Source organism: Anoplopoma fimbria, chromosome 14, assembly GCF_027596085.1.
Source record: "Anoplopoma fimbria isolate UVic2021 breed Golden Eagle Sablefish chromosome 14, Afim_UVic_2022, whole genome shotgun sequence".
Classification (NCBI taxonomy): Eukaryota; Metazoa; Chordata; class Actinopteri; order Perciformes; family Anoplopomatidae; genus Anoplopoma; species Anoplopoma fimbria.
In genome coordinates, this window is record NC_072462.1 from 3,438,913 (window position 1) to 3,466,178 (window position 27,266).

The following is a 27,266-nucleotide window of genomic DNA, read 5'->3' on the forward strand; positions in this document are numbered from 1 at the left end:
ACAAAAATTACAAGCAAATTATGGGCCTCATTTTCACACCTTGAATTAAGTTTTTCTTGAACATAGTGCCTCGTGTAAAGTGAGGCATTTTTCCGCCGACAAAAATAAAAACAGACATTCCAATAACCAGACAATAAAGAGGCCTTTCATCATCCCCATCTGAGACACCTTAGGAAGATCTTGTGAGATTAAAACACTACTTCTTCTTACAAATTTGAGCAGAACGCACATTAAAACACAGACATTTGGAAAGCCTTATAGAGTCATTCGTTTGTGTTATAAATGCAGCTCTGGGCCGAAGCTGACAGTTGGTTCTTTTCTTTCTTTTCCCCCTTGCTGCCTCTTGGGAGTCCGTTAGTCATTCTGCGACCGGTGTTTGGCAGCGCTGCAGAGCTGTTGACACGTGTGCCGCCCGCACCGCAAGGTTTCCATCCCAACATCGCCTAGCCCTCGCGGCGAGGGTCGCTGAAGCCACGGCCGTCCCTCGAGGCCACATCCAAGCAAAGCGAGTGAGTAAGTAAGAGCGTTACACAAACTTTGATCTTTGTCATCCTGTAGAGATATCAACAACGGCTCTTTTTCCACCCCTTGAAAGAATGACCCAGATCTGTGGTTTCTTACAGCACAGGATGGTGTGTGTGTGTGTGTGTGTGTGTGTTTGAGCTAACGTCGAGTGTGTTTGGACTGTGTCAAACAGATGACATCATAAGAACAGGCACAGACAGCCGCCTCTGTGGATTTGAGACCAAAATGAATTTCATGAATCACGAAGCGTTCTCGTTGCCTCACTGAGAACAGATGCAGGAACAGATGCAGGCTGGTTGGACTTTTAAAAAAACTCGTCCCCTCCTCCCTTCACACAAAAAGACCGTTGAGTCCTAGAAGTCCTCTGGCCAGACTCGTGTTTGACGTCAGGATTTAAGACAAACGCAGCTCTAGGGTCAGACATTAGCTGGCCAGTTGCAAACACTAATTCCCAAACTGACAGGAATATTGTTGGAAACCACTTTGGAGCTGAAACACTTCAAACCAGCTGTGGAGACACGGATGCTTTGAAGACTCGGACACTTAACCTTTGACCTCGCTTGGCTGCAGTACGTTTGAATCACGTGCCCTGTTGGTTACAGACAGTGCCTACTGGTGGATCTCAGTTTGTCTAGAGCTGAATGTGGGTTAGTAGATCCACAACAAGCCTGGGCAAGTCTGGTTCTATTAATGTACCTGGTATTTGTCACAACAGAGGCCCAGACGTCTGCTCGCTGCTCCCCAGACGGACAGATTTGTTGCGTGAACAGAAGTTTTCCCAAGATAGGGCGAAGTGATGAGAGGCTCGAGGTGGATTTATGATATCCTTTATACTCCCGGATTAACGGCTGGGGTTGGGGGGGACTCAGCATTATTTGAGGCTCGGTTTACATACAGAGTTTACAAGCTTCAGACTGAACCCACCACCCCGTTGACCCCTAATGCTGATCCACATGCACGCACACACTTTACAAGACTCCCTGCCATCTGACATTTGTTCCCCCCAAAGAGGGAGCTAGAAGGAAACCCCCTCAACAGTTGGAGCCCAGTTGTTTCCCTGCAGGCTTGATAAAATTCTGGATTAACAAATCCATGGTCTGTTAAAGTTAAAGTCAAATTCACACTAAAATAAACAAGTCTACAACTGAAGCTTTGAGCTTAATGCGGATGCTAACATGCTAACAATGCCAATGCTAACATGCTGATATTGGTAGATATGTTTAGCATGTTTACCATCCTAGTTTGGCGTGTTAGCATGCTAATATTTACTTATTAGTGCTAGACAGAAAGCACAGCAGAGGCTGATGGGAGTGTCGTTAGTTTTGCAGGTATTTGGTCATAAACCAAAGTATTCAAAATTTGAAAGATGGGTCTGAAGACAAGTCAGGGGATCACCAAAGTTATTACGAATTCATCCCGAAGGGGAAATGAATGTCTGTTCCAAATTTCATGGTCATTTTTGAGTCCTGCAGTGATGACATATTTGTGTAGGTCAACCACGGAACGTAGCATCCTACTGGTTCCCACAACAATTAGTCAATTGGATTTTTGATTTCTTTAGAATTGTGGTAAATTAAAGTTTATGATACCAAGACAATTTATTCAGCAAGATAATCTTCACAAATGAAAACAATTAAAGCATGAGGTAGAGCGCTTGACCCACAACCACAAGGTCGGTGGTTCGAACCCCTCTACAGGCAACATGCCGAAGTGTCCTTGAGCGAGACACCTAACCCCAAAATTGCTCCCCGGGCGCTTCATTGCAGCCCACTGCTCCTCCGGGATGGGTCAAATGCAGAGAACCGAATTTCCCCATTGTGGGACTAATAAAGGCTTAATTATTATTATCCTGACGCATGAATGCAATTACCAGAAGTAAAAAGCTAACGTTGGGCTTTAAACGAAATACAAAACAGTTGCATCAGCGAGAGTATAAACACAACAAGCCTGTAAAGGGGACTTGTTGGCATGATGACGTTTATGTCGTCTCATTTAGCTACTTGTTAGCGACCGCCTTTATTAAAACACGTAAAAACAAACAAAAATCATTCAGAAAACCCGATGACTTTGAGACAAGTTGAACTGAAGAGCTAAAATGCTGACTCATTGGACTGTTAGGACTCATAGTTGTGAAGACCATCTACACAAAACCTCATGGAAAAGTCAGTAGAAAGTCATTAGGCTTCAGACATCCTGGGATCATGAATATCTGCAACAAATTTCGTGGCAATCCATCAAATAATTGTCAAGACATGTTACTATAAGCCAGAAAATGGCAACTTCACTATGGCACAACAGGAAAAGTCATGGGATCACCAAAGTCTTAAGGATTCAACCTCTGGGGATCATGAATATATGAACCAAATTTCATGCCAATCCATAAAAAAGTTGTTTAGATATTCCCATCAGGACCAACTCTCCAATCCCCTTCCAGCCACGCTTTGACTCCAGCTCCTGTTCAAAGTGTCCACACAGCCTTTTTTCTCTTATCACAGCAACGACACAGCAGGAAACGCCTTTCCACGCTGCCACTGACCGGAAACAATCTACATGTCTATGGACAAGCCTCAGCCGGAGCGACGCGTCACCATGGAGACAGTTTGTTTAGAGCTTTAGAGCTGCATGAGGGGTTTACGGGGAGTTTATGTGCTGAGGAGGACAGAGCGCTAAAGATACGCTTCTACAACCTGTAACGATTACATCATCTACAACTCAATGGGTTAAATATTATCCAACAGCAAACATCTTTTCTTTACATTGAATTTCCCATTGCATTGTCCAGCCTCTTGCCTTATGTGACCCAACAGTGAAAGCAATTTTAAAACAAAAGGGAGCGCTTATAATCTGTGCAGATCTGTTTGAATTGAGAAGCCCCCCGCAGCTCTACTGAAAAGGGAATGCAGGAGATGATTGGTCACGGAGGACCACGAATACTCGCCCAGTCACACTTTTCTTGTCTCATAACAGCTCCGTTTAAAAGATAAACCACATGGTAGGAAGTCAGATAGCTGCAAAAGCACTTATATAGTAGTAGTATGTCTTACTTTGGGCATCCATCTGATTTTCTATTATTTTGCAGCTCTTTTGCATGTGATAAAAGACAGAATAAGTCTGTTATTTAAGGTAAATTACTCTAAAAGTGATATTAGAAGTCTTTCCAAACACTTCTGCACATCTGCTCAGCATCCTGCAGCTTTTGATTCATACCTTAAACATAATATTTACATCCTATCACATTGCATAAAGGGATAGTTAGTATGAATGAGTGACTCACCCCTCAGTAGTGAATGAATGCAGGATAATTTAAATAAGATAATGGTCCAACCTGTCTCCATCGGTCCGTCTCTTCTGGAGATGTGGCTCCTCTGCCCTGACTCTCCTCCTCTAGTCACAGACTGTTAATGCCTCCCTCTCTCTCTTTTTCCTGACTCCCCGGCACCTCCCCACGTCCCTCCCCCCTTGGACCAGCCACGTCTCCTCTGATTGGCCGGGCCCTCCGAACACTGGAGCCACACTTCTTGAGAGAGTCCACATGGTGGCCATATTCCAGAGCTGAATCTGGGTTAAAATAACAAGAGCTGGAGCTGCAGAGGGTCTCTCCTCTCTCCCTCGGTTTCTCTCACCTTCTAGATCGTTTTTTTTATTGTTTTCTCTGCGTACTTTCACTCGGCCAAGGCCAACGTCTTATAATCATGTTGTTATTATCAGCCTAACCGAGAGTTACATTTTCACTTCATTTACAAAAAACACGGAAACCTCAACTACACACCATTGAGTTTGCTTCTGTAGATAAGCATACCGTTGGTAAACTTGTAAAAGTGGTCTAATTTAATATTTATCCAGACTTAAACCCACATTTGAGTAAAAATAAGTGTAAAAGTACAAGCAAATGTACAGTCTACTGTTATGTTATTTTGTATACCTAAAGCAACCTCACAAAACAGTAAAAGTGCACTATTGCTCTTGTTATTTTAATACTTATAACAAGTACACAACTAGTGTGATGTTTATGTGTTACATTATAGCAGTAGTGGAAAGTAATTAAGTACATTTACTCAAGTACAGGACTTAAATCTGGAGGTACTCGTTATTTGAAATCTTTAGTTACTTTGCAGATTCAGATAAATAATACTAAATATAAATTAACAAATAAATGATGATGTATTAATATAGATTAAGACTTCATTGATTCTTTGGTGAAAGTCACAAGCTATATACAAGCGTATTTCATAATTAAAATGAACTCCAGTTGTACCAGCTGCACCATGAAAGTGATAAAAGTATGAATTCATCATTATTATAATACTATAATATAATGTATTTTATTCAGAAATTCTGCATGGTGAAAACATTTACTTTTGGTACTTTAAGTATATTTTGATGCTAATACTTGTACCTATAACTTGTATTTTTACACTATGGAATTGCAGCTTTTACTCAAGTACAATATCTGAGTACTTTTTCCACCACTGGTATAAAGTAAACTTAAAGTGCATTTTGCAAGTGTTAGTACACTGTACTATTATGAACAAAATATAGGACTTGGGAGTACATTGCTAGTTTAAAATCATATTAAAGTGTGTTTAAAGAAAACCCTAAAACACATGACTAGTGTGTACTTCTAATGCATCTAGTGCACTACTAGTTACTGTAATTAGTTTGTACGTAAAGTTTCTGTCAATAATAAATATGGAACAGATTGAATCGCTGCCTGGATGCCCGGTTGACTGACTGACAGAGCAGATGGTTCACTGTCTGACTCCAAAGTGTCCCAGGATTGCTTACAGCAGCAGCGGGACGCATTCAGCCAACACTGCAGTCAGCTACAGCGTTCGTCAGACTGCTGTACTCGCTCACACGGGGGAGAACAAATGAGTTCCATATGAGGACGAAAAAAAAAAGGAGGCCGACTCAAACAGGAAGAGAAGCCGATGGGCCAAAGCATTTGAAGGCAGCGTGGAAAGCCCGAGGAAGAGGCCTTTCTTATCAGTTTGAATGGAAGTCAAAAGCCCAAAATAGTTCCATTTTAAACCCAGATGCATATATATCTTAAACCCAATTAAACCTCACCTTTGACCTGTTTCTAATTAATCCTGGTGACTCACTCTCACCCTGTGGTTGTGAGTTGGATGGGAAGAGGTTAATGGACCTTTTTATAGCCACACATAAATGTCTGGAATATCACAAAAAAGGAAAATAACAACTGTCTGTTTGCAAAGTAGCACTGCCCTTAGTTACTGTTGTTATGCCCGTCAAGCTTTCCCTAAAGTTTACAACTCAAATCTCACAGTACTTTCCTAAACAACAGCTCCTTGATTTCAGACCGAAGTAGACAAAGGCAGACTTTCCATTTCTAGCCGGCAACACTGTATTTTGCCAGCTGAAATGTTTTAAAAAGAGATTTTTTTACTGGTAAATGGACTTATATTTGTATATACACTGATGGTATTGGCAACCATGCAAGGTGCCACCTGCCCATCAGAACTAAACATTCACACCAATTCATGCACTGATGGCACAGCCTTCAGGAGCAATTTGGGGTTTAGTGTCTTGCCCAAGGACACATCGAAATGGACTGGATGAGCCTGGGATCAAACCGCCGATATTCTGACTGTAAGACGTCCCCGCTCTACCTCTGCTCATGGCTATATTAATTATATTGTGCTAAAAGACTAAGGCTAATTTTAACATAACCAGTAACTCCCAAGCCTTGGGAGTTATTCTCAGTTACGACTGTAACAATAAGCTAGTTAGCTAAGCTTGCAGCTTGTTTTAGAGTCAAACACACTAGTTAAATCCATGTTTACTCTTTCATAGTAAGATTGCTTTGATAGTATCTCAACTGCACTGTATATTCTCGGCCTTATCAGAAGTCAATCTGACCGTGAGCAGACCTCGTTCTCACATCTTGTTGATATGGAAATACAGATACAGATCAGACACAGGCTGACCACATATCGGATTACAGGCTAATGGAAAGCCGACGGTGTTGCACGAAAAGATGCTCGGGGAGATTTCCCCTTGTTCAGCTCTCGAGGAGCTGCGACGAAGAGCAGACCCTCACTTCAAAAGACCGCAGGATCAGAGGAGACAGATCCTCGGCACATTCGCACACATGCACACATGCCAGGTTAAATCATCCTTCGTACGGATTCGACAGAGTCTGGCTGGTAATCCGTCTGTCCTTGACAGACTATGATCAATAGTATCTTGTAGATCTGAAGAGAGCGGATGAGTGTGAAGCAAAGCAGAGTGAAAACTGATAACAGTCAGATAACAGGTCGGGGAAAAGAAACGCAACTGACAAGTGAGCTAAGATGAGGATGAAGATCTTTTATAGAGTCCTTAACATGAAACATCTTGCGTTCTCACTTTGGTTTGAAACAATATTTCATCGGTAGCGGTGTATCACAACACCAGTCTTTGCAACAATACTTACTCAATTACACAACCATGCAACAACTAGTCCTGCAACCAATCAATCTTTATCTTTCTCTAAACCAACCAAGCAGCAACCTCTGGTTCTGAAAAGTGTCTTAAACCTGCATTCTCTCTAGTGTCCATCAGGGGGCGACTCCTCTGGTTGTATAGAAGTCTATGAGAAAATGACTCTACTTCTCTCTTGATTTATTCCCTCAGTAAACATTGTAAACATGAGTTTATGGTCTCAATCTCTAATTTCAAGTCTTCTTCAATACAGCATGATGTTCATTTAGTAAATGATGCTCCATTTAGAGTCAAACAGACCATAAAGCAGGGTATGCTTTAGGGCGGGGCTACACACTGATTGACAGTCGCTACCATGGCGTCACTCCTCCGCCGTCCAAATATGGTCACTTCTTTTCCCTGGTTGCAAAAATACAAGATGGCGACAGACTCAATGCCAAATTCGAGGCTTCAAAACCGCGGCCCACAAACCAATGGGGGACGACACGATGACTATTTGCCTTCTTATTTACAGTTTATTAAACCGACACACGCACACTCACTATCACAATTCAGTACAGCACACTTAGGCTAGTAATTGAACAACATTTTACCTTACCTTAAAAAGGAATGAACCATAAGTAATGCACTATGCTTTATCACTGATCTTTACAGGTTGTAAAACTAGACAACATTTGCATTGTGAACCATTTGCAACAACGCCACCCATGTCAGAAGGCCTTCCCAGAAATAAAAGGTTGTTTTAGTGAAGTGAAGATGTTTTTCAGAGACACCCCAAAGTTTTGCTGTTGTTGTTTTTTCTTTGAGGTCTAAAGGGTCAATAAAGTATTTCACACACTGTTCTTCCATTTCCATCAATCAATCACATTTTAACACAATGGGAATCCAAAACAGATGATATTTGTTGTGTTGTCGGAGGTTTAAACCAAGTTTCCAATTGCTTAAAGATAATTTCAGTATTGCTAAATCATATTATCTATACCACATATATATTAAGAAAGCAAAGCAGCCTACACCAAAGTTCATTAAAATTATCACAATTTACACATTTCAGATTGTAAACTGAAGCGAGGACGTACAGTTGTGGAAAAGCTACATACAGCATCTGCAAAGGAACAATATATTTACTTGACAACGTAAAACAAAGTCATGAACATGACATCAACGGAAACAGCAAAGTGTTCTGTGTCTATAAAACCAGTGACCTCGTTACTCAAGAGTCGGCCAGGAAGTGATTTCACACTACAGAAACCAAACTCTTGATTTTGGCTCGTGTGTCCACGTATGATTTCCAGATGTGGCTCAACAGATATCTGAATGAGTTTTTTTTTTTTTTATCTCCACGTGTTTTCAATCCAAGTGTTACATCAGCGTCCAGCCACCCTGAAGAGGCTACGAAGGGTTCAGTGTGAAAGGAGATGGAAAAAACGGACAAACGGACGGACAGATTATTTGGATCTGATAAGTTTCCAGTTGAGGAAAATTATAATCAATCGCTTTCTAGAGTGCAAAACAAATACCTGATGGTAGCCTATGGAAGTAAACAGCGTACCCTTTCCTATTTTAACTTTTCAAATATGCAGTCTGAAAGCAGATCCTGAGAGACAAATGCATGTTGGGGAGTCTCCGCTGCCATACTTTCGCTTCTCCGTGCAATCAGAGAAGCCTGAGCTCATTCTGAATCCCACAGAGGGAGCAGCTACGACCATCTGGCCACTTCAAGGCCAATCGTAAGGCCCATCGAACAGATGTTAAACATCTAGCTCACAGCCTGGCAGGGCTGGGTGTTTGCTACAAATACATTACTGTTTCATGTCCTTACTTTCAGAAATATTTTCATGTTTTCATATAAAAAAAAGTCTCTTATGTTAAAAGTTGTCGAAACACAAGAGTTTTGCCCAAATAATTGGCCAAATTCTTATTTAAATCTTGTACTTTCAAGTCAAAAAGACAACAAATTCAGAGCCAGCTCTTGGTGCTGGCCAGTTTTAAATGCTTAATGCTACGGACAGATTTAGGTTAACAATATCCAGCCCTTGTACCGTCTCCTTCCATTACTCTAACATAAAAAAGTAAGTCGCTGAAAGACACACATTTCATTGTAAAGCTGCATGAAATGTCTTCTGCTGTAGCGTATCTTCACTCACAACCTCAACATCTTTTTCATACACTTGACACCGATCCATTCGTGTAATACGACAGCTGAGGTCAAGAGACGGCTACATTTCCCCCGGCGAGGTCGCGCCACATCGTTTTTTATCCATTACGCTCTTGTCAACGGCGGTTGCAGTCGAACGCACCGTAGTGCGGGAGAGATATCTCTGCAGCGTATTCACTTTATTTATGAAGTTTCTGCGGGGGGAGTGCTGCCGGAGCATAAAAACACACGGATGTGCTGAAGGTGAGGAAATCCCAACACTGGAACAAGACGGGAGCGTGGGAAAGAGAAGTAGAAGGGGGGGAAAAGGAATAACGTGAGCGGGGAACAGATCCAACAGCTTGTGGTCAGCAGGGAGTACACCTGTGAGAGGTGTGGAGCTAACAGAGACGCAACACCTACAACTGGATGGAGAAGTTGCATATATGAGGGGAAAAAGAAAACAATTTCACCAATCCCAAGAGTCCTGTTTTAGTTCAAATACATACATGGAACATAATAAAAACTCACATGTGGACCCAGGCACACAAAACACTCACATCTCTATTGGTTTTTTAGTTGCGAGTGCTCAACTGTTTCCCTCTGGAAACATCTGTTTATGCAATCCGACCGACTGTGTGTCGGTCTGGTTTGAGTGGTGAGGTGGAGCAGGAGTCACTCCAGGAGGAGGGACGGGGGTAACTCTTCAGCTGTGCTTCCAAGGAGGAGGAAGGCGGTGGTCAACAATCCCTCATCTTCTCGTGTTGACCAGAACAGCCCTCGCACGGCGGAGCTCACGCTGCGAGGGTTAAGAGGGTGACGGAAAACAAAGACCATCTGACATATCGCAGTGGTGTCAAAGTGGGTGGCCAACAGACGGGGAGATAGTCATGTTGTGGAAAGATTCTTTTGTGCCACAGAAGAGGTTTTTTTTGGTCTCTGGTCTGACTTGGCCCGTATGGCATCTCTGAGTGGTTAAATATCTGCTCTTTCTTGTTTGAGTGGAGGATTAAAGAGGTCGAGGAGCAGCAACAAAAACAGAGATAACATCCATCACAATGGCTCGGTGCTCTTAAGGAGCGATAACAACGGGGCAACTATCACTACTGTTTGTTGTGTGCAAAACAAAACAGAAAATGCATGACCTTACAAAGAGCACTCCAGGAAAAAGTGGCTTATCTCATTGTTAGCAGAGCTAGCAGCAGAGTGAAATATCTCACCAACAATTGGATTGATTGCAATGAAATTTGCTGCAGACATTCATGTTCCCCTCATGATGAATTCTGCTATGTTTATGATCCCTTATGTGTTTTAATTTTGTGCAAAATACTTTTGTTTCGGCCAAAATATTTCCAAATCTAATGACATTTCCATCAGCCTCAGCCGTACGTTGTCTTTTACTGCTAACTAGCAAATGTCAGCATGCTAAAGTGTTATAGCCGCGTCACTCCTCTGCAGTCACTTCATTGGTTGCAGGAAAACAAGATGGTGAGGGCCAAAATGCCGACCTCAAGGTCTTCACGACTACTTCTTCCTCTTTTATATATACAACTTTTTATCCTCGAACATTTCATCAATGTTATTTTATATTCAACAGGTTGAAATCTAACTTTAAGAAATATGGGGCTGCATTCTTCACACCTACTTCCTCTGACTGCTGATGGACTGGGGAGACCCGACACTTTTCCCACTGTTAGAGCTGCAGAGTTTTGGGGGCCCTCAGGTCTAACACTGTCTCCATTATGCTTAACCATTTCCAGCCCCACCTTCGCCCCGCACACAGCCCAGGGGACCATAAACACTGGATGGGGGGGAGAAAAGTCCTTCCACTTCAAATCCCCGTGCTTTTGTTTCCCAGGCCAGACTCAGGAAATCAGCCACTCGGTGGACGGTATTTGGCCCTCGTCTCTGGAGGGCTGGAGGCATTGTTCTCACTGTGTTTTGTGCTCGGGATGAGTGCAGTTTAATCCTAACTTCCCTGTGGCTCTGACACAAACTCCCCTGCAAACTGAGACCTTTATCCAAACCCCCTGGGGTTAGAGACATTGCTGTTGTGGGCACTCCAAGCTCAACCTGATACCCCTCCTCAAAATCAAAAGTAAGCACCGGCGAGGAACGTTGGCACCGGACTTCTCTCCAGTTTCACATAATAAAAGTATCAAGTGATATCGTCCCCTCGCTCGCAGGCTGTTTGGCAAATCAACACTAACGGCATGCGTGGGAGGCGAGGAGACGAGGGATGGAGACAAATGAGAGGGAGACGCCGGGTGAAAAGGAGACGCCGAGAGGACAAAACGGAGAGGTGGGAGGCTGAGAAATGAAGAAGCGTGCTGCTATTGTTAGAGCGGTTTCGGGGGGAGTAAAGTGAGAAGAGTGAGTTCTTTCACTTCCAGACAAAGACATGATTGTTGAAGAGTCACGCTTTTCTTGTATAAAAAATTGAAAAAATACTCACAAAAGCTTGTCAGATTCTAGTAAAAACACAAAAGGAGAAATGTGTCTGATTCAGAGCTGACATGGCAGGATCCATTAAAACTATCATGTCTCATATTTCCAGAATAAATGATCTGAGGATAACAGCTGTTTATCAACCTCCCTGATAAGAAATAGGAGCGTGTTTGAGCTTAAAGAGTCAGCAATGTGTCCCAATATAGAGCACGAAGACAAAGGAGGTCCAGTCGAAAAACAAGTGTGAGATAACAGGATGTGTCTCCCTATTTATGGAGCAAAGTGACAAATGATTCTTCTGTTTATTATCTTATCGGGGGGGTTTCCACTTTGAAATGACCTTCACAGGTGGTCCCTGCTCATTATCTCTCACGCCGTTGTTTTTTTCTCCATATTGCAAAAACATGGCCACCCCCGCAACACCCACAACTTCCTACTTCAATCTAGATAATAAACCGGAGCAGATTTCAGACAATGTGAACTTCACCTTGAGTCAGCTGAAGGTTACCGTGGCAGCAGCACAGATGATTTAAAACAAAGGGTCATGAGATGATTCACAGGGTAGGAAAGTGGAAAATATACAATCAGACACCAGTTTATAAGAAACACCTCTCAGTATAATTTAAAAATCTGAAAAGTTTCCTTAAATCAAACCAAACTGTTTATGTTGTTACAACCTTTGAGATGTCGAGGATTTATTGCAGGGTTGTTGTTTTACACTAGTTTTAGCTAAGTGTTCCTAATAAACTGGCAACTGGGTGTATATTGCAATAGACTCTGCTCTAAAGTTAGCATTTTTTATATTCTACTGGATCATTTTACATTTAAATGAAACATATTCAACAGGCGAGAAGCTGCAAGTTTACACTTATGGTTGGATACAGTTTTAAAGCCGACGCTCTCTGCCCTACCGTTTACGAATTTCATTGTTGTTGTTGTTTATATATTTATTTATGCATAGACTCTTTTTTATGTACTAGTGAATTGCCTGATCGGCCGTTTACTTGGCCTCCAGTGTTGCTACTTGCAGCTTTTTGAAAGAACCACTCATCCAAACAATTTCATACTCTACACTATGATAAGCTAAGTGTGAAGACGATCGGATGAACTGTTGTCTAAAAAAATTCCAAGGACAGACATACATAGCGACATTAATTCTTAGTTAAATATTGATATGTGTACACAGCAGTTAGTTTAATGTTTGCTTTACCTTTGTTCAGATTTGTTGTGCTTGTTTTTTAGCTGTACGTCTATTTCTGTGTGAGTACATTGAGAGCAACGAAAAAACAAATTTCAAATACTTGATTATCCAATTCTGATAAGTATTCACGACTTAATGAAGAGGTTTAAGTTGCTTAAGTAGTATTATTAAGTATAAAACTCAGCTTATCATCAGGATTGTGTGGATGTGCATTGGTCAGATTTGATTGACAGTGGCCCGGCAGCAAAAGCAAACAAGTTTTTTGAAGAAGAGCGCAGAGAAAAGCCCGTAATATAATGAATGAAACAGTTCTAACTTTCCCAGATGACTTTGTGTTAATGTAGGAACCAATTGCTCACAGTGAGAAGCCGAATTTAAAGCAGCAATGTTAGAAAACACCTGTGTGGAACAATAGGAACCATGGGAACAGCTGGTATTTTCACCAGTAACGGGCAGGTGCCAGGAACCCCAATGATATCAGAAGAAGAAAAGCAGGAAACCGGTTTGTTTTGCTGGTTTACACAACTCCAACGGGTCTAACATCTCCAGAGGAAAAGCTCCATACAGGAGTCAGTTAAGATGCAAGTAAAGGGCAGATAAAAAACAACACCAACCTCTTCTGTGGACGAATTCTTTCCTTTAATTCCAAAATGATGTAAGAGTCCTCTCTCACCTCTTCACAACCTGTAGAGACAGCAGGAACAATGCAACCATGAGTCCAAATCACAAAACCACACCATCTCCAGAGAGCAACGCTTCAGTCATAGTTGGCTCTGCAGCTTTTAATGAGCATCTCTTTCTCTACTTGCTCGTTGGTATTTTTCCATTTTAACCTGAGACAGACGAGCAGCTGCACCTGGAGAACGCTTTAAAACTGTTTCACATGTTCATAAAAAAAAAAAAGAGAGAGAGAGAGACGCTGATGTCTGCATCCCTAAGTTGACGTGATGCCTGTTCCTGTAGGGGAAAGGTTGCATAATGTTCAGCACAACAAAACACATTGTGTGTGTTATATAATCCAGCCAAGTCACTAAGAGGGATTTAAGTCATAAATCTTGTGTGAAAGGTTTTTTAAACTGCCACATCCCATTTTCCCAAAGCCTAACTTTAACCCTGAATTCAACACAGATATTCAAATATGAGTGAATAACTTACTTTAATGCTTAATGTGCAAATGTTTATGTATAATGTGAAAGGAGTTGCTCAAAGTCAAGAACCCACAAAGATTAATCATCTGACTCATCTGTTTCCCAGAGCGTTTTAGCAGCTTTCAGCTCATTTTGGTTTTATATGTGGAACACAACTTTACAGGGTTTTTTTCACTCTCACCAGTAAAACAACTGATAAACCCAGACGGATACCTCAGCTTCTGAAAAGTGAAGCCAATACAAAAGTTTCTTAAACCTGCATTCTCTCTACTGTCCAGCAGGGGGCGACTCCTCTGGTTGTATAGAAGTCTATGAGAAAATGACTCTACTCTTCACTTTATTTATTCCCTCAGTAAACATTGTAAACATGAGTTTATGGTCTCAATCTCTAGTTTCAAGTCTTCTTCACTACAGCATGATGTTCATTTAGTAAATGATGCTCCATTTAGAGTCAAACAGACCATAAAGCAGGGGATGCTTTAGGGCGGGGCTACCTTGTGATTGACAGGTCGCTCCCAGAGACGTATACGGCATCTCTATGTCACTTGTCCACAGTCCAAATATGGTCACTTCCATTCACTGGTTGCAAAAAACCAAGATGGCGAAGACCAATACTCTGAACGTGAGGCTTCAAAACAGCATTCCACAAACTAACGGGTGACATCACGACCACTATGTAATTTGTTTATAAAAAGTCTATGGATAAAGCCTCTGTACTCTACCTGCCCAGCATCAAACAGCAGATGACAGACGAGCTGGTGAACACAGTATTATTCTCACAAATAGCATTTAGCGGCAAAAGAGCCAGATCTTTTCCTCAGGAGTTGGTGGAGACCAAAAACGGAACTAAAAGAAGAGTAAATATTATATTCCTCGGGTTGACACAAACATGAATGATACTGTTGCTCTGCATCTGCATCACCACAACAAGTTCTTGATGTGATGATATGTAACGTTTTGTTTCCATCTTGCCCCTGTAAGGCCAAAAAAATCAATCATTACGACTCTCTTCCCCTTCTTCTCGGCACTATTGAGGCTTCTTTAATGGATAACATCCAGAGAGAGAGAGCAGCACTCAACTCTGGTCAATAGTCTGAATTCAATAGTCACAACATTAATTGCAGAGCTTTCCACTAACTGACTGTAGTTCCACTATCTCCAAAGGAGGCTAAAGGTCGAGGTTTGTGCAAACAGATGAATGACATGTGAGAGTGCAGGACATTGTTTCTGTGACAATGCATGTAATCAGTGGCCTCAGGGCTTTTTCAATAGAAGTGCCTCTCACATACAAACACACACACACTTATAAGTACGGGTCAGATACCCGGTTTCATTTTGGATCTGACTCAAAGTTGTTAAAACAAGCAGATTTGTGAGCTCTTTGGCCAACACATCTCTTAACCAAAGCTTTCCTTCACCATAGATAAGATAGAAAGTGTATTTTGTCTCATTTGACACCACAGGGATTTGCAAAAACTAGAATTACCGCCTTGCAGTTTACATCCATGTCCTTCCAAAATGTCATCGCTTCATAATTTTATCCAATTAGACATTCTTGTGAAGCATTTAAATGTTTTATTTATGGTCAAATATGTGTTATGTGATGTCACAGAGACCTTTAACTACCACATTCTAATCAGTTCATCCTTGAGTTCAGGTTGATGTTTGTTCCAAATTTGAAGAAATTATCTCTAGAATGGACCACAGGGACAGAAAACCCCAAAACATAATGCCTCTGGTCACGGCTATCGTTGTTGTGGACGCATAAAAAAAGAAATGTTGACGTATACAAACACATGCTAACTCAGTGCCAGAGTTTCTAACTCACTTAAACCACCTTAAACGTTTTAAAATGTGGATAAACCTCACCAAAGTCAACGCAACAACTGAGAAACTCTTGCAGGAGGCAACAAAAGGGACTAACATCCAAGTGCCAACTGCTTCAATAATCAACCACCATCCAGAATGTTTAAGTAAGAGTTTGTGGCATTTGGGATAGCTCTCATCTGTGACCCCTCAGATCCTACGACCTGTTGCAATGCAGCAACAATTTTGCCAAAAATTAAGTGAATCGTGCATGCAGAAAATTCGATTTATTTAGGCCGTATTTGCTGAATGATATTGAAGGATTCATATTATTTCCACTGTGTTGGTTTTAATGAAAAGCAAACACTGTTTTCCCTCACAGCAATAGAAAAAATTAGCAATGACAAAACATTTGTTTAAAGCCCTTCACTTCCACAGGCTATAAAACATCGAGAGAAATTTAACCAGTACATCTTTTTTAACTAAGACATGTCGTCATTCCTCACCAAACAAACTATTCAATAAGATCAGATAAGACATTTTAAAGGTTCAGATTTTTAAAATATGCTATCAAACCTCCACACCTAACCTGCCCTACAACAGCAGGTGTGGACGAAAAAAGACCTCAAGGTCTGTCGAAAAAAATGCAAAGTGACATTCTGATAAGAAAATAGGAAATAATCAAATAAGGTTTCATCAACATTTGCATTGAGTTTTTGAAATGTGGAAAAACAAGCCACAAAAACTGGAATGAGCTTGAAATAATACACAGGTATTCCCACAGGAGCTTCACTTGGATCCTTTCACTAATAAACAGCATACCAACCACACAGCAGGCCTCTTAATCATCCAGTTTTATACTTTTGTATTTTTTCAATTCGTTAAGCTGGGAAGATAAAGAACAATATGACCCCTGACACCAACAGCACAACGTTCAAACACCTAACTCGCCCTTTTCTTTTTCTCACGCTGTCATCTTGTGTAGAAAAGTAAGAACTCAAATTTCACAAATAAGCTCCATGAAATTCGTAGTAACAGAGGAAAGGGCAGAAACAACATATCTGCAACTCGTTAATGAGGAATAATACAATAATCGTACAGTATGTTTTGTCCTTTGGAGAGCCTGAGAAGTGTAATTTCTTTTCGGACATTTTCCAATTACAGAAGTGGATATATATAAATTGAAAAGGGTTCTCCCAAAGCGTTACAATCCAGCTGCTATTCCGGCCCTTTAAAGTGATGCCAAAAATGGCCCCAACATGCACTAAACTGGGGGATACCTCTTAGTTAAAGCACTGGTTTTTAGGAGCTGAGCTGTGGAACCCTTCCACAGCTGGGGGCAGACCATTATGTGGGGACCGCGGGGGGGGGATGTCTGCAGGCATGTCCACCACAAAAGGGTCTTTCTTATAGTATTTAAGGGCTCTGGGGTATAAGGAAGCTGGATGGAAGGGAAGTACGAGGGTTGTCAACATCTAAAGGAACATTTGGTAAATACCCTTATTCACTTTCTTGCTGAGAGTTAGGTGAGTAAATTGATACCTAAGAGATTAGCTTAGCTTAGCATAAAGACTGGAAGCAGAGGGAAACAGCTAGCCTGGCTCTGTCCAAGCACCAGCACCTCTTAAGAACACTTATTATCTTAATTGTTTAACTTTTTTGACCCGGGAGCAGTGACTTCAGAAGTTTCTGCTGGTTCCTCTTTGTCTTTAAACTTCATTTTGATACACATTAAACAAACAAGATATAACATGTTAAAGTTACTACGAGGAAATTAAAGGTTTTGTTGACTTTGGCGGTCCCTGTGGACAAAAGTGGTAGTTCAGATTTTGTTTTGGACTGTTGGACAGACTGAACAGGGACCTTTCATAATGTCATTGCGCTGTAGGATATTGAAACAAACCTCGTTTTTTCAGACATCTTAAAATCATGGCTTCACATTTTAATCGATGATGAAAATGATGTTTATAAATGATAGTTGCAGCCTTACTTCTGCCAGAGCAAGGCTAGCTGTTTCCTCCTGTTTCCAGTCTTTACGCTAGGCTACGCTAATTTAGCTGTAGCTGCACATTCAACAGACAGATTTAAGCTTGGAATAGGGCTTCTAATCTAACTCTCAGCAAGAAACTACTTTCCCAAAATGTGGAACTAGACTTTTAAGTGTTTCAGTAGCCACACATGCAGGGAGGTAAACTGTTGGATGCTGTTTAATCTAAATCAAAGGACGACTTCATTAAGACACATCAAGCTCTAATACTGCATCCTTCATTGCCGTCTGCATCTGTTTAACATTCATTCCTCTCTTCTTCTTCTTCTTCTTCTTCTCTCTTCACTCTCTGGGCAGTAATGAGAGGCATGTGAGGCTAAACAAGAGAGCGTTCTCATTAAAATAACCAGACAAGGAGCCCCAACGTCCCTCAGGCTAACGAACACACAACACAGGTGTTAGAAAGCAGCCGATTTCCAGATACAAACAGTCTCTAACGCCGATCACTGCTTCTGCAAAGTGTTCAAACAAGCGATATTTAGGAGCAATCGCAGAGGGAGCTTCGAGCAAATATTTACAGAAGCTAATACGGACGGATATCAGGCTGTTCGTGAACGACTGGCTGATCTGAAAGGTCAAATACATGTTTATCTAAAGATTGGATTTTTATAATTACAAACCACGTGTCACCATCTGTTTCTGGAGTTTAAAGAAACACAACACATTATATAAACATAAACCCCTTATCTTTGTTGGAGCTGTCTATATTCATTCAATACACTTCATTATGCAGTTGATAATGGAGCTGTACTTTGTCATGTTAAATGTATGAAACGTACAAATAAGAAAGAGAGTATTTATTGTTCTTGAGAATAATAAGCATTGTCTGCTCCAGCTCCAGCTGCATTGCATTTACCACACATTATTTTTAGGAGCCAGCGCTTTGAAAGCCTTTGCCAGGCGCTCTTCAAAGAGAGGAGGAAAAAACATTTGGGTTTCTGGAGCCTGGGCAGCTTCCGCTTTGGGTTTGGGCGCGAGAGCTCGGCCTGCTGACGGAGACTCAGAGCCAGAAAGAAATGCTGTTCTACAGCCATGATGAGTCTCATAAAGATAGTTTATGTCCTTTTAATGGTTTTTCTTTAAATGATGTCCTCAATGTTACTGAATGTAGACAGATGGGCCTCTTCCAGATGATGCCATAAACTATGTTTTTGATGCTACTTTTGACTGTTTTGACCTTGGTTTTGAGAAATGTATGCTCTGTCTGTCATTTTAGAATGCTGCACAGGTCTAAATACTACAATACCCATGAGTCTCTGCCGCTGATGCCATGAAGAAGAAACATTCAGAGCCATGAGTCAAAGGGAATGTTAACAAATTCATGCTTTGTTGTTACAGTTGGGAAACAAAACATGGAGCCATAGTTGCTGAATTCCCCCAAAATTGCCCCTGAATTTTAAAGTGAATTGATTTTAAATTTAAGTTGCAGACAATGTTAGCTTAAGATTCTGTTGGAGCCATTAGCGGTGCTCGTAACCCAATTTGAAGCTCAGTGATTGGTTGTTTGAAGCAGATATTTTCTAACCCAGTTCTTAATCACATTTCAGCAGTAAATTCACGGAGAAACAACGATTTTACTTCTGATTGGAAGATATTTTACCCCTAGAATTATTAAAGATGCTTATCTGTACATATAAATCGATTCTACCCCTTTTAGATGACATCACTCCACTGAAGTCCAGCTCTATCTCCTCCGTTAGCCCTTTAATTCCCTTTGACACGAGCACACGCCCCTTTCCTCCTCCGCACAAAACCACTTAGCACAGCAGTTACAAAAGGACTCAGTCTGTAAAGTAAAAACACGAGGTGTGTTTTCGCTCCCTGAGGCGCATGCTGATTACACACTCTGCACTAATGCAATGATTATCCACACTCTATCCAATTTCCTCTCTTGTATATAGATGTGTGTGTGTTTGTGTGTGTGTCTACATGCATGCATATACATTCATGTGTGTGTGTGGTGCCTGCAAACCACAGACCGCACACAGAGATGACATCATCATCCAGTGATTAGTCCGTTAGCTCAACGTTAAACACAACAGATGGCTGCAGCGGCTTCATTCAGCGAGGCCGGTTTATATTTCTTATTGGAGATAAAGTGCTTTTGAGATTAAATATGGAATCAAAGAGGAAGAAAAAATATGACTCTTAACTGATTTTTATCTTGTTTTTCTTTGTTCAGATGTGGTGACTTCATCTTTGAGGTCTGTCGATAGGATAACAGACAGGTGTATTAAGTGCTCTTTAATGTGGATAGGAGGGTTGGCTAAGAGCCAAGCGTCTACCAGACATGATGACAGACATAATGGGTAAAGGGGTTTCACATGAGTTCAAACATACACACACACTCACACACTCACACACACACACACACACACACACTCACACACACACACACACACACACACACACACACACACACACACACACACACACACACACACACACACACACACACTCCTGTATATGTGCTGCAGCCTTTGCCCAAATTGTGTTATCATGTCTGTAATTGTCTTTGGGAGGCATCATCTTTCCTGTCAGGCCTCTGAACCCGTGAACCCACGATGATAAAGATTCCCTCTCAGTGTCACAGACTGTTGGCCTCCAGGAATCTGACGGCTCTGCAGCAACGAGGCCATAACGGCTGCTTTACTGTGCCTAACCGTCCTGAAAAGAGGATAAGTGTTTGCATCATCTGGGAAGTGCATGAGGGCCATTAAGCGGTCTGAACTGAGTAACGTCGACACCTGAAATGGTGTTTAGGTGTCCACTCGCTGCAAAAACAAAACAAGTCTCCTCCTAATCATCTGCGAGAGAAATATGGAGAGAGCATAAAAGCTGTGAGTTAAATGTTCCATACGCCAGAATTTATTCAGCAAAGGTGTTCCCATTATCCACTAAGTGCATCAACTCTTATTTGACAAATGAAAACACTACCTCAAGCGAGGGTAAGAACTTGCAATGGAGGAATTTTTGTTATACTTTTCCATTCAGCTTTTCTTATACGATAAATCAAAATGTGCAACAAAATATGTGAATCTAAACACGCCTTATGACACAAATGCCTTTTAGAAGAGCTCCATTTCAGACCTATACAACAGATAAGAGTACTTTAAAACGTATACACTTTGGAGACTATTTACCAAATGTTCTCTTTAGTAATGTGTGTGGAAACAAGAGCAAATCAGCGGAAAGCACATCAGTGTGGATATGAAGTAAATTCTGGACAGAATAAGCGATGGAGGTCAGAGGCGACTATTAAAAAAGTGTTTCCCCTCAGAGTGAGTGATCTCTGGGGCAGCGAGGTTGTCAAAGGGAAGTCACGCTGCTAGTGGAGGGGAGGGGGAGGAGAAAGGGAGGAGGAAGAAGGAGGAGGAGGGGGAGAAAGAGGTCACAAAGGCAGCTCCAGACGTCAGCCCCTGGGAGACGGATCAGGGATGTCTGAACCAGAGCCGCTCCAGCTAATGGTGAAAGAAAAAGCTTCATCTTCTCTTTCTCTCTCTCCGTCTTTTATCTTCTACTCTTTACTCTCTGAAACTTTACGCCTGCTCTCTGTCTCCTCACATCATCATTACGGCCCTCTGTGATTCACTTTTTCCTCTGCCCTTGTTTGTGTGTTTACTCTCCCTTCTGTAATCCCTGCTGTCTTCAGATGTGCAAATACCACTTAGCTGCTGAGAGCCGACCCACAAAATGACAACAGCAAACAAAGAAATGCCTCATTCCCTGCAAGTATGCATGTTCAGAAGGCTTTGGAGGAGTCAAAGCTAAAGGTCAACCAAGGAAAGGACTTACTTTTGCTTGCAGAAGCGTCACAACTGCACCGAACTATTGTTTCTTTTCTTGATAAAGCATATTTACTTCAGACAGTGGAGGGTTATGAGTTCATTTTAAGGGGGAATTGACCTTAAATTGAACTTAAAACTGTGTTTATTTAACCGTAACCATGTCGGTGCTGATCATACCTGAGATTGAATCAAACAGGATGCATCTGTAAACAAGCCCGTGGCTGGAAAACTAGCCTGGCAAATACCGGCTAAATTCAATTACGCCTCCTCATATCAGCTCGGAGCTTTGGGGTGTTTTGTGTGATCGAGAAACAAACCAGATTGAGTCTTTCTTGTGGTAGAAGTGATCTTGATTTACCGATATAACATTGTAAAAACAGGCTAATTTTTGAGACTGTGTGGTCCCACAGGTGCTGTAACATTATCCCATGTGAGTCCGGTGAAGTGGTCACCCTCACCTGGAGCGCCCGCACAATACAAACCATTTCACAGCTGCACAGACCATTAGGCAGACCTCTGCTCTGTGACACAGAGGGAGGATCAGTGGAGATGTAAAGTCAGAAATTCCTGAGGTTTTACGCAAAATTTTACCCAAAGCTTTTACGCTAAACCCCTCTAAAACTATTTGGCAAAAATCTCCAAATATAGGTAGTTTCATATCTCAATACCGCTATATATCGCTTTATAGAGTGCTTTCTAGTAATTCAATGAATCAAAACTCTATATGAAAGTGTATACTCCTGTGTGAATTTCAATAATTAAGTACTGAGCATTTTTCTCATTTTATTTGTGCAAATGATCTGATTTTCTAACTTATTTTTGAGAAATATGAGGAAGTATGTGATCATTATTAATTTAATAACTGTGTATCATGATATATGAATTCATCATGATATGATTCAATTGAAAGACAATCATTTATCATGTTGAATTATCGCCGATCATCCGTACACCAAACAGCCACTTTTTAAGCTTTTCTTATACAAAAAACATAAGTGAAAGGTGTAAGGAATTAATGAAACAGTCTCATATACATATTGTAAATATACACCTGTATATATATATTCATTGTAAATATAAATTAGTTTCCCTTTTTTTATATCTTAAGTGTTAATTTTATATAGTTTGTAGGACTGGGCGATAATTTATCAGGCTACGACTATATGTGCAATCCTTGAAAGCTTTAACGTAAGGTACAAACGTTAGCATTATATTCCTTTATTGATCCCCATGGGGGAAATTCGGGTGTTGCAGCAGCTCAACTACATAGAAAGAGATAATAAATACACATATTATACAATAAATAAAAATAAAAATGTACAGTATACTATAGCATGTCTGGCTAACTAGCTAACGGTGTACAAAAAAAACTGCTTTACTTCCAAGGTTAAGGAGGATTTCTTTAACTGACTTTGTTTGTAGAGTTACAGGTAAAATAAAGACCGTTAGCTCATTTCATCTGGAAAAATCGTCATGTGCTAAATCAACATTATCATTATAAACTGCACACTGTGGGAGAAAGGAAAAGCCCGACAGGCATGGATACGATTATTAACGGAGTCAAACGGTCGACTACTGTGAATACAGTTAGTAATGTGAGCTGGATCAGGTCAAACCGGTGACCTGCTTTATATTCAGCATGAGTCACCTCTATTAAAACTAAAAGGGATGCAGAAAAAGACAGACGGAGCGTTATGGTCCTGCTGCTGTGATCCGGCTATAACCGAAGTGCATTGGTGGTAATGAGCGGTGACTCCACACCGAAGTAGTGTTTCCATGGTGATGGTGAAACCTGGACCCAAACACAAGGGCATCAGACCTCTGAGCTTAGAATTTACAGGAAAAGTTGAAACGGAAAGCTTGACCAGTGTGACAAAGGGGACTTTTGTGGAGATAGACTCAAATTGAAACTGTGGTAAATTGATCAAAATTTCCCACCGAATGACGACGGAGAGGGTCGGTTGACTGGTTTTATGCTAGAAGACACTAGAAGATAGAAATATAAACACATACGCAAAACATATTTGATTTACACACATGACAAAAAGTAAACTAAGAGATTAGTTCATTTATCAAACAAAAATGACAATTAAATGTTATGATTTCCTGTTTTATGTCACTGTAAACTGAGGAGACGTCTTTACACTAATTTCTGAAGGAATAGTTCAATAATTTGGGGGAAATGCTTATTTGCTTCTGTCTGTGCACTAAATATGAGGCAAGAAACAACACAAGGTTAGGTTAGGTTAGCTTAGCATAGAGGTGTAAGTAAGAGACGAATAGTTCCAGTGCATATTTTTGTGTAAAATTGTAGTTTTTTTACATTGCCTACAGATTTAACAAACAAGATACAAAGTGTTAATAAATGAGCTTTAGCAATGCAGTTATTTTGTTTTTTTTACCTTTGGACAGAGACCTGGCTAGCTATTAAGCTAAACTAATAATAGTAATTAGCAAACTGACATGAGAGTCGTATCAACCTTTTGTCAAAAAAGTGAATAACGATATTTCCTAAATGACAAACTATTTGTTTAACCATAAAGAAAATCCAAAATTTGAGAAATGAAAATGATAATAAGCTGCAACCTTTGAATCTCTTTGTTGCCATTGTTCTTTTTCTCTTATATAACTTACTGGAACATGAGTAAATTGTGATGTTCAGCGATGACACAAACACAATGTGCAATCTAGTGTAATCTGGCTCACAGAGCTTAAAGCCTTTTCCATGACCTAAACCAAACTGAACATATGACACCACCTTATCGCACATTACACACACAGGCGGCCTATTGTGGTGGGTCGTAACCTCTTCAGTGATTAGCATACAGCTGTGAGGCCGAGGTCCCCCGAGTGGCTCCAGCACCGGCTTAATCAATATTTCAAACATGTCTGGTACAACATTAGCTTAGACAGGAAACATGGCGGAAAGAGGGGGGAAAAAAACAGGAGATACAAAAATGCCAATTTAGGAGACTTAAACCGAAGTGAAGTGAACGCAGCCGGCTGAGTTTAATGAGCCTGCAGTTGCAGAGGGACTAGATGAAGTGCTGGAGGCCGTGCAGCTGCAAAACCCAACCGTCCCGTCTGCCGTGCACTCCCCTGAGACTGACCCCCACCTCCACCACAAAGGAACAAAAAACAAAAAAACACACTGCAGATTCTTTCTCCTCATTTCACCCGACAGGAGGGTCCTGCCTCCCACCAACCCCCTCTCTACCCTCCACAAGTCAAGGGAGGGTATGTTCCACGCCAGCCGTACCTTTCAATAGATAGAGGGGACAAGTGTAGGGTGAGGGCTTTGTTATTGGGAGGACCCCACCCTACTGGTTTCCCAGTAAACAGCGAGCTGCAGAGCCGCTGGAGGTAGATGTACCCCCCGGGAGAGGCTCATCTCTGGGAGCCACAGGGGGGGGCCCAGAGGACGGGGAGGGTGCAGGGGGCGATTAGCTCCAGCAATGGCTAATCTAATCAGTGTGCATGACTGCCCACAGTGTAGCATGTAGGGGAGGGAGGGGGAGACACGTAGAGAGTTAAAAAAAAGTTTGGTGTCAGAGAGGCCATGGAGGGCCGGGGGAGTTAAATCAGTTGTTTCAGAACAGGGGGCCACATGAGAGAGGTCATCACGTAAAACGCTGCCGTCACATTTCACATGGAGGTGACGTAGTTTGATCTCTGACTGGCTGTGAAACAACAGAAACTCTCTGCAGCTGATGCAGCTGAATGAAGAGGAGAGGCGGACTAGGGCGTATTTATTGTATAGTTACCAAAACACGACATTATGACTCACTTTTTTGTAATTTCTAATGAGCCATTTTCTAAAACATTACAAACCCAATTTACTATATCCCCTATATATAAATGGAGAGAAGAGTGTATTTTATATTTGACTGTTTCTGTCCACTTTTACCAGAGATGCAATACTGGTATTAGACATCGGTCCAATTCTGACTCCAATAGCTGGATCAGGTATCTGTGACAATTGGCGATCTGGTATCGGATACCATTATTTTATTAAATGACAATGTAGTACAGTTATATCTATGTATTTATTTGTTACACTTTGTTTTAAAAGTTGGGAAAACAATGATTAAGTCAAGCCTGATGTTGCCTTACACATAAAAGAACGGTGTTAGTCATTAGTTTTAGTTTATGGCCGGAAACATAGATTACATTCAATTCAATTCAAGAAAATGATGTTTGACTGAGTTAAAACTAGTTCTCAGACGGACAACTGTTGAAAATGTCAGAGAACAAAGCCTCTCAAACTCCTTTCTCCTCCTCTGTATGTGCAGACTGTGACACAGACTTTTCCAGTACCGGTGAAACAGACCATCTCTGACACTGCTTTATAAAAAAAGGAACAAACTCGAACACACGGCTGCTTTCAATTCACTCAGAATTACTCCATTTCAGAAGCTTGGAACGGAAAACCCTATAACGTAATGTGACCCAGTTAAGATTTGTACGATTTTTTTAAGACTGTCTTCCTTGCATTACGTCAATTTTATGGCCAAATAAACAATCTTTAAAGCAGCAAGACACATATTTAAACCGCTGTGATGTGTTGGTTTAATTTGGAGAACTTCCTGGATGCTTCTGTTGAATGTTTTATCGACCGCACTTGTTGAGAAACAAAAGAATACTGTGGAGTGAAATAATGACCCGAGAAAGAAAAGTGCTGATTGTCAAAAACAGCTTGGAAAACAGTAGTCTGATGAAATATGAAGCAAATAAACCAGCCTTGTTATCAGGATCCATCTACACTGGAGGATATCCAGAGCAGGGCATTTGCTGAAACAAACTGTAATCCAGATGTTAGTCCCAGTCGGCCGGTAGACATCTGGTTTGACCTTTGACCCAGGAGCAGCCGTTCAATTAGTGGATTTCACACTCTGGTCATGGTGACACCAGGGTCCTGGCTTTGGTTTCAAGCTCACACTGATTGTGCCCAGGTCTGATTAGGCTGCAAATGCATTGAGATGTTGATCAAAATCCTCCACTGGAAATAGTCCTCATACTAGGAGACATATTCTGACCCTCTCTCATAAACTGCAACCAGCATCCTGGATTAATGACAAAAGCACTGCCATCAAAGCGCAAGAAAAGCACAAAAAAGGCAGATGATGTGGTCTGTATGAATGGGCATGGTAGTTAAGTATAACCAACTGCATCATCTGCATCGGGCATAAATGAGTCTGGTAATATTTTATTTCCATGCTTTGAAAGTTTACCATTCTGTTTAAAAAAACAAACATAAAAGAACTTCTCTAAAGCATCTGCGCTGAGATGCTGCCAAAAAAGAGAGAAACGCATGATTTTTTTTTTTTGCTTTTCTTGTGGCGTAAACGGAGGGTCGTAATGAATGAAGCCCAGGCTTATTTTAATGGGCCCAGCACGGAGCCCTGAGGGACCACGTGCACTGGCACATGATCCTCAAACCACTGACGATCCCTGCGACAAACCTCCATCTTTTAATGCTCACTTATTCAGACTTATTCTTGACCTAAGCATCGTTAAACATCTGAAGCTCAGTTGCGTGCCTTAAAAAAAAAGAAAAATTACAAGAAATGGCTCAAGTTAATTACAGAATATGGAGTCACAACCGAGACCACACGGTGGCCACGCTGATGTAGCTTTGCAGCTGGTAATAAAGTGACAACAATACAGTTAAACAACAATCATTTAGCACATCGCATTAACGCAAATAAAACTACAATAA

General features: G+C 41.2%; 1 protein-coding gene across 4 annotated transcripts in view; it reads right to left on the reverse strand.

Annotated features, from left to right (window-relative positions):
• The window catches only part of lhfpl2a (LHFPL tetraspan subfamily member 2a), a 40,006-nt gene that overhangs the window by 11,140 nt on the left and 1,600 nt on the right, over positions 1-27,266 (reverse strand). Inside the window, exons 1-2 of one of the 4 annotated variants that reach the window (XM_054612823.1) lie at positions 14,401-14,418; positions 13,373-13,442 (exon numbers count right to left, since the gene is read on the reverse strand). The gene's annotated coding sequence lies outside the window, so the exon portion shown is untranslated. Of the gene's footprint in view, positions 1-3,799; positions 3,914-13,372; positions 13,443-14,400; positions 14,419-27,266 lie in introns of those variants that run through there. The other 3 variants (XM_054612821.1, XM_054612822.1, XM_054612824.1) reach the window with 3 other exon arrangements.